Below are 20320 nucleotides of genomic sequence, written 5' to 3' on the forward strand. Positions count from 1 at the left end.
TGCCTTGTATGTTCCATGCTATGCTGCTTCTCCTACCGCCACTATTGCGGCCATGTGCCACTGTATCCATACCCTTTCCACATCCACACTGCAGTACTCCTGCTCCCAATTAAACAAGACCCTTTTTCTTCTGACATTCAACACTTGTGGGTGTCCTATGGCCAGGCATTCTGAACCCGTGAAGGCATAATTTTTGGAGCAAACCCATGCTCACTGATTTCACAAAACATAATAAAAACATGACAGAAAACCTACGACTGGTCTCACTCAGCTTAGTATATTGCTTCCGCCATATAAAGTAGACCACTGGAAGGAAAAAGTATGATGTATGATGGTAGAAACAAAAGGCTGAAGTGCTTCTTGAAGTGTTAAAATAAAAAATAAATAAAAACACATTAAATGTTTCTCAATGAGCAAGTCTAAATATGATATTTCTATATAACAGTAATCACCAGATATGATTTTTTTATACAAAGTAAATTAAGCACAGGAGAATAATTACAGGTTTCTCATAATCCCGAGTGTTCAATGAGGTTCTGCTTTATAATATAAATAATAGCGGTGAAGACTGAACGACAGAAAATGCGGGACCTGTTGTTAAAGCTGTTGTCACTTCCAGCTCTCTTATATCTCTATTAATAACCAAATACATTTATTTTATAGGACAAATATATAAAAATAATTCATACAATTAATTTTCACTCTTTTTATATGTTTTAAGTTACTTTATTTTGTTTTTCTCTGTGTGGATTTTGCACTTATTTTCAGAAAATATTCTTGCATTCTTAAACAATATCTGCAAAAATGTGGTATTACATGTGGGAATTATAAATTACCAGGTTATTCAGCAAAGTATTTATGTCTTCATTTATTATATTTTAATGTTTTACCAATTCGACATGCTCCATGACTTTTTTTTCTCTTTCTGCATATTGTGTCTCCGTTTAGACAGCACTGTAGAAATAAGTAGCTTTAAAACTTAACTGCTGCCTTTTTTTTTTTCTGGTCTCTACTATATTTATTGACTTTACATTATTTACACTGTAACATGCTTAAAGGATAACTGTCACATTTAGACCCTAATTGCAATTTTCATATATGTAGTTACTAATAACATGATATTCCAGAATCAGTTACTATTAGACTGACTTACCCCATATTTAATAAGATTCAGCCCTTAGCAACCAGTCTGCATAAAACTGCAATCTCACTATTCAGTTAAGATGGCCGCCACTGCCCTCACCCTGAGGCTAATCCTGCCTGCCCTCACTAGCCAGTAACAATAGCCCCCCAAAAGTGTCAGTAAGCAGAGCCCTCCCCCTAAAGGGTTAATCTCCTGCAGCACAAAGGGGTCCTCTTACCACATGTTGCTTTCATTTATACACTGAGCAGACAGCAGATCTCCCTTCCCTGCTCTGCGCTGCTTCAACTCTGCATTCTCCCAGTCTGCTGAGTGAGGGAGCGTCTGCCAAGCGCAGGGACAGGGAGAAGTGCACACAGCCCAGGCACTGTTATCAGCTGCTGGGGAGGACCTGGCTTTAGTAATTTACTTACAGTCCCTGGCTGTCAGTAATCTGACCTTGCACGCTGCCTGCTTCTGCGTCCTCTGTCCTTCAACACATAGACGGACCTGCATAGCAACCTGATTTTAAGCACAGGTAAAAGTAGGCAGTACAGGGAACACAACTGTGGAATTAAGAGGTAATTGAATACACAGTGAAAAGTTGAAATAGGGCCACCAAGGAGATACTAATCACCACAATACAATACTCAAAAAATATATATATATGACAGTTATACTTTAACTCAGTTTAGGCTATGCTTCAACCAAATATTTCCACGATTACGAAAATCCATTTGTTAGGATTTCAAAGCTCAAAGAATGTAAATTACGTTCTCTTTACAATTTTCCTCCTAATCTACTGTCTGACGTTATGTGGAAACCTCCTCATGATAACTCTAGTGACACACATCAGAGAACTTCACCAGCCCATGTACTTTTTCCTCACACAACTGTCTATAGCTGACGTCTTACTGACCACAGACATTGCCCCCAGTCTGCTCCATGTTCTACTGCATAAAGTTGGGATCATTTATTTTGTAGGTTGCATTGCTCAGTTTTTTATATTTGCCTTCTGTGAGGGTTCAGAATTTTTTCTTCTGACAGTCATGTCTTATGACAGGTATTTGGCCATCTGTAACCCATTGCGGTATACCACCATCATGAATCACAATTTGTGCCTGAAACTGGTCATTATAAGTTGGTTGTTGGGTTTTTCCTTGTCGACAGTTGAAATGGCATCAACATCCTCCTTACAATATTGTGGACCAAACACCATTGATCATTTCTTCTGTGACCTGATGCCAATACTCGAACTATCGTGTTCAGATACCAGTGGTGTCCAGTTGGAAATTATGTTAATATCTGCCCCATGTACTTTTATGTGCTTTTCTAATCATTATCATGTCCTATAGTTATATCATCTTTGTCATCCTGAATATTCCTTCATCTACTGGTAGACAGAAAGCCTTCTCCACCTGCAGCTCCCACCTCACTGTGGTCTCCATATTCTATGGAACATTATTTGGTGTTTATATACTTCCAACTAAAGGCCAATCATTGAATTTAAAAAAGTTTCTATCATTGCTGTACACTGTTGGGACTCCATTGATAAATCCAGTGATATACAGCTTAAGAAACTCACACATCATTAAAGCATTTGGGACATTTAAAAGTATTTTTTCAGGCTGATCCAACTTCAGTGGAAATGCCTCAAGACAAAGAAATTAGTCTCAGCAGTGTGTGTGGCCTCCACGTCCCTGTATGACCCCACTACAATGCCTGGGCATGCTCCTGACGAGGCGGCAAATGTTCTCCAGAGGGATCTCCTCCCAGACTTGGATTAAAACATCAGTCAACTGCTAGATAGTCTGTGGTGCGACATGGCATTGTCGGAAGGAACGAGACATGATATCCCAGATGTGCTCGATTGGATTTGTAACGCCCCCGAGTGTCATTACCTGTGCACTGCTTCTATCTGTGAATGCTAATCCAGGTCCCTAGACACTGTGCATTTATAATAATGTTATGTAATTGTTCATGTAATGTGCCTGGTTCACCAGCAGGTGTCAGAAACTATGGCAGAGCTACACTTAGAGAAAATGGAACTCACCAATCCATTCTCCCCTCCATTCTTGGTCAGAAGTGGGCCAGTCCTGTTTGCTACTAGAAGGAGGTAGGGAGTTCGGGTGTTTTGTGGTTGAGACTCCATGTTGCAGCTGTTAGGATTCTAACCTATTCCCTGCCATAATCCAGAGTCTGACTACAGAGAAGTTGCAGCATCCTGCAGAAGCAGAGATTTGAATTAAGTCTATTTAGTACAGCAGAGCCAAAGAGAAACTAATGTAGCAGGGTTGAGATTGTTTGTCTGCCAGAGTTAATGATAAAGCCTGCTGGAACCACAATAAAGTCTGCAAACCATTTGGAGAAACATTTTTGCAAAGTAAAGCTGCCATTGATCTTCATCTAAACATTAGTGATGAGCGGAAGGTGCCATATTCGATTTCGCGATATTTCGCGAATATTCGAATTAATATTCGTGTTATATTCGTCGAAATCGAATATTCGTAATTATTCAAATTATCGCGAATAATATGTGATTTATTTTTCGCGTATTGCGATTATTTATCTTGATAGTATAAGGCAACGTTCCTATGCTAATTGACTATGGCTAGGCTAATATGTGTATTTTACGAAATTTCGTGATATTGCTCTAACTTCGTCTCTTAGAATATTACGAATATTCTAAAAGAAGAAGTTAGAGCAATATTACGAAATTTCGTAAAATACACATATAGATTGTAATTTAGCTAATATAGTGCTATAATCCCTTTTTTTTACTCAAATTTTTTTTTGCCTCTTCTGAACTTAAGTTTTGTAAAATATGTACACTATTAAAAAATATTACTATAGCAGTATATTAGCTTAAATACAATCTATGTGTATTTTACGAAATTTCGTAATATTGCTCTAACTTCGTCTTTTAGAATATTCGTAATATTCTAAAAGACGAAGTTAGAGCAATATTAAGAACATTTGCAAAAGTCGTAATCGCGATTTGAGTAATATAACACGAAATAATTGCATGAAGATTTCAACTTAGCACTGCTATATTCCATATTCTAGCCTAATATGGAATATAGCAGTGCTAAGTTGAAATCTTCATGCGATTATTTCGTATTATATTACTCACATCGCAATTTCGACTATTGCGAAATTTCGTAAAAAATACACATATAGATTAGATTGTAATTTAGCTAATATGGAATATAGCAGTAAGTTGAAAACGCCACTGACTGGAGCAGCCAGGAAGCCAGGAATCCAAAGGACAGGTAAGAACAACTTTAGGGAAGTGGGAAAGAAAAAAATATAATAATAAAAAAAAAACGAATATTCGATTTCGCAAATATATAGAACGATATTCTAAATATTCGCGAAATCTCGAAATTGCGATATTCGAGAAAAAAATTCGCAATTCGAATATTCGCGCTCAACACTACTAAACATCTGAACTCAAATATTTCTTCAAATCCCTGGCCAGTCCATATCATCAATTCCATCATCATGCAGGAACTGCTGACACACTTTAGCCACATGAGGCCTAGCATTATCATGCATCAGAAGGAACCCAGCACCCACTGCACCTGCATATGGTCTCACAATGGGAATGAGGATTTCATCCCAGTACCTATCGGCAGTTAGGGTACCTCTGGCTAGCACATGGAGTTCTGTGCGGCTCTCCAAAGAAATGTCCCAAGACCATTACTGACCCACTGCTAAACCGGTCATGCTGGAGGATGTTGCAGGCATTAGTACGTTCTCCATGGCATCTCCAGACTCTGTCACGTCTGTCACATGTGCTCAGTGCGAACCTGCTCTCATCCGTTAAGAGCATAGGGCACCAATGTCGAATCTGCCAATCTTTGTGTTCTCTGGCAAATGCCAATCACCCTGCATGGTGTTGGGCTGTAAGCACAACGCTGACTTGTGGATGTCAGGCCCTCATACCATCCTCATGGATTTTGTTTCTGACAGTTTGAGCAGACACATGGATATTAGTTTCCTGCAGGAGGTCATTTTGCAGGGTTCTGGCACTGCTTCTCCTGTTTCTCCTTACAGTCCTGCTGCTGGGTTGTTGCCCTCCTACCGCCACTTCCACATCTCCTGATGTACTGGCCTGTCTCCTGGTATCTGCACTGGACAGAAACAGCAAACCTTCTGCCACAGCTTGCATTGATGTGCCATCCTGGCTGAGCTGCATTACCTGAGCAACTTCTATGGGTTGTAGGCACCGCCTCATGCTACCTCTAGGGGTGAGAGCAATGGAAAATGCAAAAGTGACCAAAATAACAGCCAAAAAGGATGAGAACGGATAAATGGTCACCTGCAGAACCGCCCCTTTATAGGTGTTGTCTTGCTAATTGCCTATCATTTCTACCTGTTGTCTATTCAAATTGCACAACAGCAGGAGAAACTGATTCACAATCAGTGTTGCTTTATAACTGGACAGGTTGCAGTGTAGGGAGAGGTTGCTTTGTCGAGCAGGGACAGACTGTAAGGCACACCAAGCGCTAGCTAATAGGGCCACAAAAGTTCTTTTGTAGGTGTGCTATCTATAGGTGTGATATACTGAGGGGTGTGATATACTTATACTTTCTAACATATATATTATAGTGCATTTGTATTGTGCAGCAGTTGTGTGCAGTTCTGCTGCAATACTGCAGGTATATAGAGGGACAAGCGCTATAGGAAAAAACTATTTGCAACTGGTGTGATATACCTGTTGCCCCCCCAAAAAAACTGATTGAGGGGTGTGATATACCTGCTTTTGCAAAATACTGATTATGGGGTTTGAAATACCTGCTTCCACAAAATATTTATTGAGAGTGCAATATACTTTCTTCCACCTAATATTGATTGAGGACTGCGATATACTTGCTTCTACAAAATACTGATTGAAGGGTGCACACCCTAATTAAGGCTGCTGGCCGGCGAATACTAATAACCGGAGGATCAGGAAGTAGTGAATGCTATGTACTTAACGCTTCCTGATCTTGGCTGTCGGCTGTGCAGGGCTGCACACAGCGTGAGGTTCTTTGTGACGTCACGCTGTGTGTGCCAGTTCAGAGCACAGCCGACAGCAGGAGGAAGAGGATTGTGGCGTCCAGGAGCAGAAAGGCAAGTAGATTTTTTTTTATTTTATAAAAAATGTGGCTGCTGGGGGCATAATGGAGGCTAATGAGAGGCATAATTGGGGCTTATAAGGCATAAGGGCTGATAATGGGGGCTAATGAAGCATAAGGGCTGATAATGGGGGCTAATAAGAGGCATAATGGGGGCTAATGAGAGGCATAATGGGGGCTAATGAGTCATAAGGGCTGATAATGGGGGCTAATGGCATAATGGATATATATATATATATATATATACAGTACAGACCAAAAGTTCGGACACACCTCATTCAAAGAGTTTTCTTTATTTTCATGACTATGAAAATTGTAGATTCACACTGAAGGCATCAAAACTATGAATTAACACATGTGGAATTATATACAAAACAAAAAAGTGTGAAACAACTGAAAATACCATCTCGATTGGGTTCAGGTCCGGTGACTGTGGAGGCCAGGTCATATGGCGCAGCACCCCATCACTCTCCTTCATGGTCAAATAGCCCTTACACAGCCTGGAGGTGTGTTTGGGGTCATTGTCCTGTTGAAAAATAAATGATGGTCCAACTAAACGCAAACCGGATGGAATAGCATGCCGCTGCCAGATGCTGTGGTAGCCATGCTGGTTCAGTATGCCTTCAATTTTGAATAAATTCCCAACAGTGTCACCAGCAAAGCACCCTCACACCATCACACCTCCTCCTCCATGCTTCATGGTGGGAACCAGGCATGTGGAGTCCATCCGTCCACCTTTTCTGCGTCGCACAAAGACACGGTGGTTGGAACCAAAGATCTCAAATTTGGACTCATCAGACCAAAGCACAGATTTCCACTGGTCTAATGTCCATTCCTTGTGTTCTTTAGCCCAAACAAGTCTCTTCTGCTTGTTGCCTGTCCTTAGCAGTGGTTTCCTAGCAGATATTCTACCATGAAGGCCTGATTCACACAGTCTCCTCTTAACTGTTGTTCTAGAGATGTGTCTGCTGCTAGAACTCTGCTGCTAGAACTCTGTGTGGCATTGACCTGGTCTCTAATCTGAGCTGCTGTTAACCTGCGATTTCTGAGGCTGGTGACTCGGATGAACTTATCCTCCGCAGCAGAGGTGACTCTTGGTCTTCCTTTCCTGGGGCGGTCCGCATGTGAGACAGTTTCTTTGTAGCGCTTGATGGTTTTTGTGACTGCACTTGGGGACACTTTCAAAGTTTTCCCAATTTTTCGGACTGACTGACCTTCATTTCCTAAAGTAATGATGGCCACTCGCTTTTCTTTACTTAGCTGCTTTTTTCTTGCCATAATACAAATTCTAACAGTCTATTCAGTAGGACTATCAGCTGTGTATCCACCTGACTTCTCCACAACGCAACTGATGGTCCCAACCCTATTTATAAGGCAAGAAATCCCACCTTTTAAACCTGACAGGGCACACCTGTGAAGTGAAAACCATTTCAGGTGACTACCTTTTGAAGCTCATCAAGAGAATGCCAAGAGTGTGCAAAGCAGTAATCAAAGCAAAAGGTGGCTACTTTAAAAAACCTAGAATATGACATATTTTCAGTTGTTTCACACTTTTTTGTTATGTATATAATTCCACATGTGTTAATTCATAGTTTTGATGCCTTCAGTGTGAATCTACAATTTTCATAGTCATGAAAATAAAGAAAACTCTTTGAATGAGAAGGTGTGTCCAAACTTTTGGTCTGTACTGTCTGTACTCTATATAAATATATGTATATATAAATATATATATATATATATATATATATATATATATATATATATATACACAGTCAGGTCCATAGATATTGGGACATCAACACAATTCTTGGCTCTATAAACCACCACAATGCATATGAAATGAACAAGATGTGCTTTATCTGCAGACTGTCAGCTTTAATTTGAGGGTATTTACATCCAAATCAGGTGAACGGTTTAGGAATTACAGATTATTACAGAATTACAAATTATGATTGATGGCCTGCTGGTGACCCTCAAAAACATTTGGAGCAAGCGCCTGCTGATCTGACCATCTAAAACATTATGGGCGAGGGCCTGCTGCCACTTTGGTGACTCTAGATAACCTGGGGCTGATCCCGCATCCCCTTGAAGGCGACAATCCATTTGGATGTCTGCCCTATCAACTTTTGATGTTATTTTCAGCGCCAAGTATGGTGACCACGGGTAAGGGGGAATCAGTGTTCGATTCCGGAGAGGAAGCCTGAGAAACGGCTACATCTACCACATCCAAGCAAGGCAGCATGCGTGCAAATTACCTATTAGGTATAATTAGGTGAGGGCCTGCAGGTGAGCTGACCCTGTAAAAGATTGTAGGTGAGGGCCTGCAGGTGAGCTGACCCTCTAAAACATTATATGCAATGGCCTACAGGTGATCTGAGCCTCTAAAAAATTATATGCGAGGGCCTGCTGCTTAGCTGACCATTTAAAAAATTAGCGTTTTTAGACAACAAAAAGAGAAAGCGCTCGTAGGGTAAATATGTAAAGTGCTGTTTTCCCTTACCTAGGGGAGGTAGTATGCTCACCTGTCAGAGTTGCACCTAATTGGGTGCAACTACAATGAGGGATGAACAATAGTGGGGATTGGTTGGTGCCGCCGGTCTTGTCCAAACACCCTTCGGTAGGGGCCAAACCGCCAATCGGGTGAGTGTGAGAGCTGTAGATTTGCTGGACCAAGGAAGTCCAAAAGGAACTGGCAAAGTAAAGGGCACAGAACCACAACCAATGGTCAGAAAGATTTCAATTTAATCAAAGACAACGCGTTTCAGGGGGGCATGACCCCTTTATTAAGTCTGATGGATCACAGAGGAGGCCGCTCGCTCCCCAGCATGTGTGGAGTCCGGTACGCTGCTCCCACAGCGTACCTGATGCCCCACATGCTGGGGAGCGAGCGGCCTCCTCTGTGATTCTTCAGACTTGATAAAGGGGTCATGCACCCCAAAACGCATTGTCTTTGATTAAATTGAAATCTTTCTGACCATTGGTTGGGAGTAATTCTTGACCATTCCTCTTTACAGAACTGTTTCAGTTCAGCAATATTCTTGGCTTGTCTGATGTGAATCGCTTTCTTGAGGTCATGCCACAGCATCTCAATCGGGTTGAAGTCAGGACTCTGACTGGGCCACTCCAGAAGGCATATTTTCTTCTGTTTAAGCCATTCTGTTGTTGATTTACTTCTATGCTTTGGATCGTTGTCCTGTTGCAACACCCTTCTTCTGTTGAGCTTCAGCTGGTGGACAGATGGCCTTAAAGGGGTAGTCTCATCTTCATGATCAGGTTTCAAATGTTTACTCTGGTGCCATACTTCATTTTTCTAAATTGCTTCTATTATTTATAATGCACCCATTTAGCTAAATTGCCTTCCAACCTATCCATTGTTTACACTTTACGGCCACCGCTCCATGGCCGCATCTATGGGCCGTGCTTGCGCAGACCGCACTTACTTTTCACCCAGGCAGCTGGTCATTCCCACGAGAGCGTGCACATCTGCTACAGAGCCGCGCATGCGCTTTTTATCTTTCTTCAGGGGAGAGAATTGAGGAAAATTAGCGGAGGAGCAGGGGCTTTGTAATCTATTGGCAGCGTTCAGCAGCACAGCCCTGATCTCCTCAGTGAGTGGTGAGGAGATCGGGGCTGCGCTGCTGTTTAAACTATTAACTTGGTATTGGGTGACGGCAGCTGACAGCTGAACCGGAGAGGCGGGGGAGGTAGTACAGAGAGGAGATCCCGGGGGAGCTGCTGCTGCCACAGTCCAGGATTTTGACTCTGAAACACAGGTGTCACTGACAAACAATCATGGTAATGGGCAGGAGAGGCTGTGAGTAATGGACTGTTTATATTTATGAGGTCTCCGTACAGATAGCGAGCTCGGTCAATGCAGCAAGAAACACCCCCCCCCCCATAAGGATTATGAAAGTGCAGTTTAACCCCTTAACTGCCGACACGCCAGTGAAGACTAGAACCAGAAATAATTAATCGGGCCAAACAGTGCGGCTATAGACTGAATGCTGTGCATAGGGGAGGCCGCAGGATTCCTCGCCAAGGGATCTAAACAACTACAGATTAGGGGATTGCATTCTAAGCAATTTCCTTGTATAATAATGGTGGAGGAGAAATAGCAGAGCCGTCCTGCCGGCCATTTACAGAATACAGGCTGCCCTAAACAGCACTCGCTAGATTGTGAAGGGCACAATGATGCCACCCAGTTCTGTGCTGGGATTATTCCTGCGTGTAAAGGGGCCACTCTGATAATAATGTTCTATGAGGCAACTGCTCAGAAACAGGTTTTTTTATTTATTTATTTGGTTTGGGGGGGAGGCATTTTTATAACTTTTGGTGCGTTTTTTTGAGTCCATTCCATTTTTTCCAAGCCTTTTTCCCATAAACTTTCCTACTGGAATAAAATGACTAAAAGAAAAGTATAAAAAAAAAATATGCAAACAAAAACTGTGGCAACAAACAGCGGCTGTTCAGCCACAGTACTAATAGTGAAGGAAATAGACGGAATTAGATATGATGTGTATGTGGCCATTTAGAATCAATGCATGTGAAAGATAGAATCAGATGTAGCAGAGCTGAATAAGCGCTGTTCAGCCACAGTACTAATGGTGAAGGAAATAGACGGAATTAAAGGTGATGTGGGGAGCGAGCGGCCTCCTCTGTGATCCTTCAGACTTGATGAAGGGGTCATGCACCCCGAAACGCGTTGTCTTTGATTAAATTGAAATCTTTCTGACCATTGGTTGTGGTTCTGCTCCCTTTACTTTGTCCGTTCCTTTTGGACTTCCTTGGTCCAGCAAATCTACAGCTCTCATTTAAAAAATTAGGGAAGAGTGTCTGCTGCTTAGCTGACCATTGAAAAAATGTACAGTGTTCAAAGCAGGCCGGGTCGCCTGAATACTTCAGCTCGAAAAAATGGAATAGGACTCCGGTTCTATTTTGTTGGTTTTCGGAACTTGGTCCATGATTAAGAGGGACGGCTGGGGGCATCCGTATTGCGCCGCTAGAGGTGAAATTCTTGGACTGGCGCAAGACAAACCAAAGCGAAATCAAAAACGAAAGTTGGAGGTTCGAAGACGATCGGATACCGTCATATTTCCGACCATAAACGATGACGACCGGCAGCGTTATTCCCATGATCCGCCGGGCTCCTTCAGGGAAACCAAAGTCTTTGGGTTCCGGGGAAATATGGTTTCAAAGCTGACAAAGTAAACTGTATGTCACAGATACATTTTTGAAGCGCACATGTTACACTGCACATGTGGCTCTTGAAATGGAACTGTCAGAGGCAGACACTGTCTACGGAAAAATTATAATGTATGTCACAGATAAATCTTTTCAGCGCACATGTTACACTGCAGATGTGGCACTGGTAAGATCACTGTCAGAAGCGGACAACGTCTATGGAAGAAGTACAATGTACAGTTGCAAGAAAAAGTATGTGAACCCTTCGGAATTATATGGATTTATGCACAAATTGGTCATAAAATGTGATCTGATCTTCATCTAAGTCACAACAATAGACAATCACAGTCGGCTTAAACTAATAACACACAAAGAATTAAATGTTACCATGTTTTTATTGAACACACCATGTAAACATTCACAGTGCAGGTGGAAAAAGTATGTGAACCCCTAGACTAATGACATCTCCAAGAGCTAATTGGAGTGAGGTGTCAGCCAACTGGAGTCCAATTAGTGAGATGATATTGGAGGTGTTGGTTACAGCTGCCCTGCCCTATAGAACACACATCAGTTCTGGGTTTGCTTTTCACAAGAAGCATTGCCTGATGTGAATGATGCATCGCACAAAAGAGCTCTCAGAAGACCTACGATTAAGAATTGCTGACTTGCATAAAGCTGGAAAGGGTTATAAAAGTATCTCCAAAAGCCTTGCTGTTTATCAGTCCTCGGTAAGACAAATTGTCTATAAATGGAGAAAGTTCAGCCCTGCTGCTACTCTCCCTAGGAGTGGCCGTCCTGTAAATATGACTGCAAGAGCACAGCACAGACTGCTCAATGAGGTGAAGAAGAATCCTAGAGTGTCAGCTAAAGACTTACAAAAGTCTCTGGCATATGCTAACATCCCTGTTAGCGAATCTACGATATGTAAAACACTAAACAAGAATGGATTTCATGGGAGGATACCACAGAGGAAGCCAGTGCTGTCCAAAAAAAACATTGCTGCATGTTTACAGTTTGCACAAGAGCACCTGGATGTTCCACAGCAGTACTGGCAAAATATTCTGTGGACAGATGGAACCAAAGTTGAGTTGTTTAGAAGAAACGCACAACACTATGGAGAAAAAGAGGCACAGCACACCAACATCAAAACCTCACCCCAACTGTGAAGTATGGTGGTGGGGGCATCATGGTTTGGGGCTGCTTTTCTGAGTCAGGGCCTGGACGGATTGCTATCATCGAAGGAAAAATGAATTCCCAAGTTTATCAAGACATTTTGCAGGAGAACTTAAAGGGGTATTATCATCTCGCTCATTCATCCTCTCCTGCAGTCAGCTAGCTGCTCACCTCCTGGTTTTTCTGCAGATAAGGCTGGGCAGGGCTTAGGCAGCTAGAGTGAAGGCCGGCCACACCTCCTTATGACATCACACTGAGCACTGAGTTCTTACTGCTAGCTCATGTGAAGAGAATGAGTCATCAGTCTGGCAGCCTGCAGTGTGTGAGGCCCCTGCTGGGGAATCAGAGAGCCATGTGAAGTGAGCTCAGTGCACAGGAACACGAGGTGGTTCTGCAGTTTTACACACAAAATCTCTGTCCGATCTCTTACAAACCAATTTTGTTTATCAAAAGCTATAATTCCATATTATACATTAGCTCAAAAGCTTGTCAGCTAGTAAACGTATAATCTATGCTTTTGTCTCCCATAAAACATGACCAACCCCCACCCACCAGAACTGATGCAGATTTGTTTCCATTACAGCTGTACTCCAGTTGTGTATAAACCTTACACTATGTTACTGTATAGATGCATATACAGCTCAGCTACATGCGTCTACTCCAGTCCCCTAACATCACTTTGGCTGATGGGCTTCCTATACAGCTCTGCTACATCTTTATTCTACTCCCCCACTAGCACTGTGTCTGAAAAGCTTAATATACAGCTCTGCTACATCTGTCTGCTTATCTCTTCAACCAGCACTGTGGCTGAACAGCAGCTTATTCAGCTCTGCTACATCTGATTCTATCTTTCACCTGCATTGATTCTAAACTGCCACATACACATCTCTGCTAATTCCGTCTATTTCCTTCACCATTAGTACTGTGGCTGAACAGCGCTTATTCAGCTCTGCTACATCTGAATCTATCTTTCACATGCATTGATTCTAAACCGCCACATACACTATTAGTACTGTGGCTGAACAGCCGCTTATTGTTGCCACAGTTTTTGTTCGCATATTTTTTTTATACTTTTTCTTTTAGTCATTTTATTCCAGTAGGAAAGTTTATGGGAAAAGGCTTGAAAAAAATGGCATGGACTCAAAAAAACGCACCAAAAGTTATAAAAATGCCTCCCCCCAACCCAAATAAAAATAAAAAAAATAATGATTCTGAGCAGTTGCCTCATAGAACATTATTATCAGAGTGGCCCCTTTACACGCAGGAATAATCCCAGCACAGAACTGGGTGGCATCATTGTGCCCTTCACCGTCTAGCGAGTGCTGTTTAGGGCAGCCTGTATTCTGTAAATGGCCGGCAGGACAGCTCTGCCAGCTGCTCTGCTATTACTCCTCCACCCTTATTATACAAGGAAATTGCTTAGAATGCAATCCCCTAATCTGTAGTTGTTTAGATCCCTTGGCGAGGAATCCTGCGGCCTCCCCTATGCACAGCATTCAGTCTATAGCCGCACTGTTTGGCCCGATTAATTATTTCTGGTTCTAGTCTTCACTGGCGTGTCGGCAGTTAAGGGGTTAAACTGCACTTTCATAATCCTTATGGGGGGGGGGGTGTTTCTTGCTGCATTGACCGAGCTCGCTATCTGTACGGAGACCTCATAAATATTAAGAGTCCATTACTCACAGCCTCTCCTGCCCATTACCATGATTGTTTGTCAGTGACACCTGTGTTTCAGGGTCAAAATCCTGGACTGTGGCAGCAGCGGCAGCAGCGAGACTTCTCTCCCCGGGATCTCCTCTCTGTACTACCTCCCCCGCCTCTCCGGTTCAGCTGCCAGCTGCAGTCACCCAATGCCAAGTTCATAGTTTAAACAGCAGCGCAGCCCCGATCTCCTCACCACTCACTGAGGAGATCAGGGCTGTGCTGCTGAACGCTGCCAATAGATCACAAAGCCCCTGCTCCTCCGCTAATTTTCCTCAATTCTCTCCCCTGAAGAAAGATGAAAAGCGCATGCGCGGCTCTGTATCAGACGTGCACGCTCTCGTGGGAATGACCAGCTGCCTGGGTGAAAAGTGAGTGCGGTCTGCGCAAGCACGGCCCATAGATGCGGCCGTGGAGCGGTGGTCGTAAAGTGTAAACAATGGATAGGTTGGAAGGCAATTTAGCTAAATGGGTGCATTATAAATAATAGAAGCAATTTAGAAAAATGAAGTATGGCACCAGTGTAAACATTTGAAACCTGATCATGAAGATGAGACTACCCCTTTAAGGCCATCTGTCCACCAGCTGAAGCTCAACAGAAGAAGGGTGTTGCAACAGGACAACGATCCAAAGCATAGAAGTAAATCAACAACAGAATGGCTTAAACAGAAGAAAATATGCCTTCTGGAGTGGCCCAGTCAGAGTCCTGACCTCAACCCGATTGAGATGCTGTGGCATGACCTCAAGAAAGCGATTCACACCAGACATCACAAAAATATTGCTGAACTGAAGCAATTCTGTAAAGAGGAATGGTCAAGAATTACTCCTGATCGTTGTGCACGTCTGATCTGCAACTACAGGAAACGTTTGGTTGAAGTTATTGCTGCCAAAGGAGGTTTAAACGGGTATTAAATCCAAGGGTTCACATACTATATAGCACCCGATGACGTGTTCCGGCCAGCCAATCACTGTAATGCCAGTAGCCAACATGGCTATGGCATAACTGTGCATGCCTGTACCTCCCTGCACATTTATTAGCTAAGTAGCAGCCAAGAAACGCGCATGGAGGAGACTTGAGCATGGAGCTCGAGCACATGCAGTATTTGCCCAAATACCGCAATGTGCCGAGTATCGAGATGCTTGAGCTGAACAGGTGTTCGGCCGAGCATGCTCCATCACTAGAAGGTACATAACTTTTTACTGCCCACTGGTTGAACCTTCTGACGGCCGTCAAGCATGTAACCCGTGGCACCGGTGTGGATTTGGTGTTACCGTAATGGATTGCATGCAGGCCTGCCTCCTCTTTTCCTCCTACTCCATCCTCCGTCTCCTCGGCTGACTCCTCCTTTTTTCAGTGCTACCGCCTCTTCAAATGCACCCCCCAAGATCCCCAGAACCTATTCGACATGCCAGGTGAGATGTTGCCATGCTGTGCTGCGGCTGTTTTGCCTGGAAGCCAAGAGCCACACTGGTCCTGCACTGCTTTCAGCTCTGTAGTCATAGGCCGATCAGTGGCTAACCCCGCTCAATTTGACAGTTGGTAAAGTGGTGTGCAACAATGGTGCCAATCTGCTGAGCACGCTGAAATAGGGCAAAACGACACATGGCATGGCACACGTCCTGAACTTAGTTGTGCAGCGATTTGTTGCCAAATACCTCGGGGTCTAGGATGTCTTGCGGCAAGGCCAGAAAAATCTCTGGCCATTTTAGAAGATCTTACATGGTCATAGCTCGCCTTACTGACGTTCAGCAGGCGACACTACCTCCCCTTAAGACGTCTGATTTGTGACAGCCCGAAGTGCTGGAACTCCACCTTGTATATGCTTGATAGGCTGCTCCAGCAGAAACGTGCCGTTAACAAATATCTGTATGAACTCTGCAGCAGGACAGGTTCTGGTGAGCTTGGTTTCTTTTCACCGCGCCAGAGGCTGCTCATGCGTGACGCATGCAGACTTCTGCAGCCATTTGATGAGATCACCAAACTGATCAGTCACAACCAGGGTGCATCAGTGACATCGTGCCTTACGCCTTCTTTCTGGAGCATGCAATGTGTTGTGTCATTGATCAAGGCGTCGAGGAGCAGGAGCTAGAAGATGAGGAAGTCGAAATTCTGAATTAATTCCCAGGGGGGCTACTCCATCTAAGACAAGGCAGCAGGAGTCTGAAGAGGAGTCAGAGGAGGATGGTGGCTGGGGGGAGGATGAGGAGGAGGAGCAATAAGAGCAGGCTTTGAGGGGGACTTTAAACTTGTCGGGGATTCCTGGTGTTGTCTGTGGCTGGGGGGGAGGAGACCAAGGACAACATTCTCCTGGGCGATGCGCAGGGGCCAGGGCGCTCCACCACTTCCAATTTAGTGCAAATGGTGGCCTTCATGCCACAGTGTTTGAATAGGGACCCCCGTATAAAAAGCATAAAGGGCAAGGACCAGCACTGGGTGGCAACGTATTTAGACCCCCGATACAAACACAAAATGGCGGACATGTTACCAGCATCACAGAGGGCTGTCAGAATGCAGCATTTCCAGACCTTGCTGTGAGAAATGCTGCATTCTGCTGTTGTGGGAGCTGGCAGAGGAATTTCCATCCACAGCGAAACAGGTGCAGGTACCAATCCTATCGCACCTGCAAGAAGAGGGTGATTTGAAGATGTATTGGTCACTTCGGATATGAGATCATTCTTGCAGCCAACCCATCGACAGGCGCCGTCCGGATCCAGCCTCTGGTGTCCGACTACATCAGGTTAACGGCCGATGTGGACGCTCTGAGAAGCGAGGAACCCCCGGACTACTGGGTGTGCAGGCTTGACCTGTGGCCAGTGGGGCGGTGCTACAGATTTTATTGTTTAATGACTGAATTTTAGTGACTCTTGTGAGTATATTAAAAAGCATCTAAGAGATTAAGATTGGTGGAACTTTACTATGTGCGGCACAATTTTGTAATCCACAAGAGGAACATGTTTGTTAGAGATTGCCTGCTGGTGGAAGTCTGTGTCATAGCTACACAAAAAGAGCTGTTGTTTTTCCTTGATTTTGAAGCGTGCCCGGCAGCGCGACTACCTTTGAATTTACAATTGACCTGTGGCCAGATTTGCCATGGAACTCCTGGTTTGACCCCTCATCGAGTGTCCTGTCCGAAAGGACGTTCAGCGTAGCAGGGGGAATCGTGACCGATAAGTGCACTCTCTTAGTTCACGACAGTGTGGACTACCTCACATTTCTAAAAATGAATGAGGCATGGATCTCTGAGAAATTCAACACCTGTGACGACCACGTGTAATTGAATTTCCTCATGCCAGCCCACACATATACACCACCACCCAGAACAAAGAATGGTCCTTGTCTTATGTATATATACAGTGGCATAAAAGGCCTTTTCTGTCAGGTGAATGCCTAATTTTTGGGGCCTCTACTCCAGTGGCCTACAGTAACATTGTTATTCAGTGACCGCCTGATATATCTCTTGCCACATAATCACTTGTTCTTTTCTGTCAGATGAATGCCTAATGTTTTGGGCCTATACTCCCGTGGCCTAAAATAAAAAAATTCTTGGCCCTGGCAGAGCATATTTTTGAGAGTTCCCTTTAAGTAGCATAAAACTGGCCCCTGATTAAAATACATATTTTTGGGTGGGAATTTTTGGCATTGATCCCTCCCTGGTATGTCTCTGTCCATGTTGTAAGACTACTTATTTCTAGTAAGTATTTGGTGGCTGCAAATATGACCTAAAGGTTTTTTAGGTTCGCCTGCCATTAAAAGGAATGGGGCCCACTGCGAACGCGCGGTTCGCAAACATTTGATCGGGAACACGCGTTCGCAAAACGTCTCGGCCAATGTTCGTCCATCACTACACGGTGCCCACCTAACACTGCCATATACAGCACCCACCTGACGCTGCCATACACAGCGTCCACCTAACACTGCCATACACAGCGTCCACCTGACGCTGTCATACACAGCACCCAACTGACGCTGCCATACACAGCGCCCACCTGATGCTGCCATACACAGCGTCCACCAGACGCTGCCATACACAGGGCCCGTCTGACGCTGCTGTACACAGGGCCCACCTGACACTGCAATACACAGCGCCCACCTGATGCTGATATACACAAGGCCCACCTGACGCTGCCACTAACAGCACCCACCTAATACTACTATATATATATTACATACACAGCTCTACCACATGCCCATTACACAGATAGTTTACTATACACACATTGCAGACACAGCTCTTCTACATGTCCATTGCAAAAAATAGAACTACTGTGTGCACATTACACACAGAAAATTGTACAATAGACTGGTTACACTGGCAAAGCCCTGCTTTATACACACCTTCGATACATAAAGTACCTCAGCATTCTCCACTAGCATAGTCCTTCAAGGAGCCTGTGTTCCCCTAACTCCTCCTCCCACACACATGGCTGATCACATGACTGTGACATCACCACAGGTCCTGTGACCACAATGTAGTCTGGAGCTGCTCCTGGTGAGAGAGATGCCGAGGGGGGGTGGAAGGGGGGTTCTCGGGAGAGGCGTGGGGCTTTTTGGGAGAGGGGCATGTGTGTGGGATCTGGCAGCTTCTGACACAGCACTCCTGACTAGAAAAAGACCATGCATAAAAATATGCATGATATTTTTCCAGGGAGTAAAGTTGTCTGAACAAGCTTACAACAGAAGTTATTGTGACCTCTGATGCTGCTTGTGCACACAATGGGGAAAGGGACCCTGACTGGGAATAGGGGAAGCAAGCAGGGCCTGAAACGGAACAGAGAACAAGTGGGCGGGGCCTTCTGTTTGCTCCGGGCCCCCCGCACCACGGGCCCCATAGCAGCTGTGTGGTCTGCCTATATTGGCAGTACATCACTGGCGTGCGCTCAGCCTCTCTGGAGACTCATAAAAAGCCATCCCTGCCTTATACTGTCATGTAGCAGACATGGCCACTCCCTGTGATTCTTGTTGTGCGGCAAGGTTCGCATCACAGTGGACACCTGGAGCAGCTCTTACTGGCAGGGACAGTACATGTCTTTCATGGCCCACTGGGTCAATGTTTTTTCTGTGTACCTGTACCTTCTCAGTGGTCGTTATGTATGGGAAGGTCTTACATTTGATCCGAGGGGAATGTTCCTTCACTCACATTTTCCTCAAAAGTTTCAAGCCATCTGTGGCACAAAATTTCAAAAATACCACTAAAGCTAACTTTCTGTTCCTCTTGATCTAGCTGCGGTATCGCAGCAGAACTTCACAGACCTGCTGCACTAGTGTAAGTGATGCACAATAATATTACTGATACCGTGCTCACCCTACACCCAAAAATCATGCAAGAGCTCCCTGCTAATAAGGTGTCAGTGATTATTTGATCAGTCTAAACTCTAAAGTACCTTGCTGATAACTTCAAATCCCCTGGGATCCTTATTCCTTTAGTGCACAGGTAGCTGGTTATTGCAGGCACAATGCCTATCGACTAGAGTTGAGCGGACACCTGGATGTTCGGGTTCGATGGGTTCGGCTGAACTTCACAAAAAAGTTTGAGTTCGGGACTCTAACTTGACCCAAACTTGACCCCGAACCCGAACCCCATTGAAGTCAATGGGGACCCGAACTTTTGAGCACTAAAATAGCTGTTAAAATGTCATGGAAAAGGCTAGAGGGTTGCAAATGACATCTAAATGTGTTTAAAAGCATGGCAAGTGCTCTGCAAACAGATGTGGATAGGGAAATGACTTTAAATAACATAAAATACATTAAAAAAATATAAAAAAATCTTGATCTAGGAGGACGAGGTCCATATGGAGTAGGAGGTTGAGGAGGCAGTGAATGTGGCAGTGGAGGAGGAGGTAGCCTACACTGCTTTTTGGTTTTAAATTAATTTTTTATTTTTTTTTAATTAGGGTACACCCCAAAACATTGCGAAATATAACCTGTGATAACCCCCTCCAGTCATGCTAAACACACGTTCAGACATTACACTGGCTGCAGGGCAGGCCAGCACCTCCAAGGCGTAAAGGGCAAGCTCAGGCC

The 20320-nt window shown here is 44.1% G+C and overlaps 1 pseudogene; it reads left to right on the forward strand.

The window, feature by feature from the left end:
• The first annotated feature begins 1818 nt into the window (after nt 1-1818).
• Nucleotides 1819-2752, forward strand: LOC122925457 (annotated as a pseudogene).
• Nucleotides 2753-20320: the final 17568 nt, after the last annotated feature.

Source organism: Bufo gargarizans, chromosome 2 (genome assembly GCF_014858855.1).
Source record: "Bufo gargarizans isolate SCDJY-AF-19 chromosome 2, ASM1485885v1, whole genome shotgun sequence".
In the NCBI taxonomy this organism is placed as follows: Eukaryota; Metazoa; Chordata; class Amphibia; order Anura; family Bufonidae; genus Bufo; species Bufo gargarizans.